Source organism: Octopus bimaculoides, chromosome 1 (assembly GCF_001194135.2).
Source record: "Octopus bimaculoides isolate UCB-OBI-ISO-001 chromosome 1, ASM119413v2, whole genome shotgun sequence".
Taxonomy (NCBI): domain Eukaryota; kingdom Metazoa; phylum Mollusca; class Cephalopoda; order Octopoda; family Octopodidae; genus Octopus; species Octopus bimaculoides.
This window is the reverse complement of record NC_068981.1, coordinates 99,157,152-99,158,096: the sequence shown is the minus strand read 5'-3', so window position 1 is coordinate 99,158,096 and position 945 is coordinate 99,157,152. Positions and strand designations below refer to the sequence as shown.

Genomic DNA, 945 nt, shown 5'->3' with positions numbered 1-945 from the left:
ATTCCTATGTGCCGGAAGAATCCGTAAAGCAACGGACAAAATAATTTGCAGTATTTAGTTATATTCCTTTACGTTCTGAGTTGAAATGTCACCGCCGAGCTAAATTTTGCCTTTCATCCATCCAGGATCGAACAAAAAATAAATAAATGAAGAAAGAAAGAAAGAAAGAAAGAGAGCAAGAGAGGAAGAAAGAAAGGGTTCTAGCTGTAAATTAAAGAATAAATTTCAATCAACTATTCTCCTTCCTCAAGAAACGTTAGTCTTAGCTAATGTTAAAAATGATTATTATGGTATGGCGCATTGCAGAAGCGGAAGAACGCTGGACAAAATGTTTTGCAATATTTATAGGGTTACTTAACGGTTTACCTTTTAATCTTGTCGTAGCTGACATTGCGTTTCAGTTTTCCAGCACCGAATAAGTAAATGTCTAGTAAGTCTTGAACAAATTTATACGACAGTTCTCTTCTCACCAAATTTATGTTCCAATCCAAGTAGCTATGCCTGTGCTGCGCCGATGTCAAATGTCAGGCTCGACTATATAAAACGGAATGGAAACCACAGTTGTTTTTGTTGTTGTTGTTTTGTTATTGTTGTTGTTGTTGTTTTGTTATTGTTGTTGCTGCTGCTCTTGTTATATGTTGTTTAACTCAAATCAGTTCTGATCGAGAAGACTAATTTGCCAAAAGCGTTCCAGCCGTGACCACTTCGTATTTTTTACGAGTATCTAGGATTACGCAATTGATTTTTTTTTTTTCATTAGTTAATACAGTAGCAGGACCATTATTACAGCGTCGGATAAGATGCTTTCTGATATTTGTTCTGGCTCTTTCCAAACTGAATTCAAATACTTCAATTATTAAACAGTTACGGGAAGTGGGGGTAGGTGGGATAAAATTTAATATTAGTCAAGTATCAGAGTCCATTTAATCAAATTATCCCTTTACC

General features: G+C 35.3%; 1 long non-coding RNA gene across 1 annotated transcript in view; it reads left to right on the top strand.

Annotated features, from left to right (window-relative positions):
* LOC128249902 (uncharacterized) overlaps nucleotides 1-559 on the top strand; it is a 14,078-nt gene extending 13,519 nt beyond the window's left edge. The window contains exon 3 of the long non-coding RNA XR_008266052.1: nucleotides 126-559. This is a non-coding gene — a long non-coding RNA (uncharacterized LOC128249902). The remainder of the gene's footprint in view (nucleotides 1-125) is intronic.
* The last annotated feature ends 386 nt before the right edge of the window (nucleotides 560-945 follow it).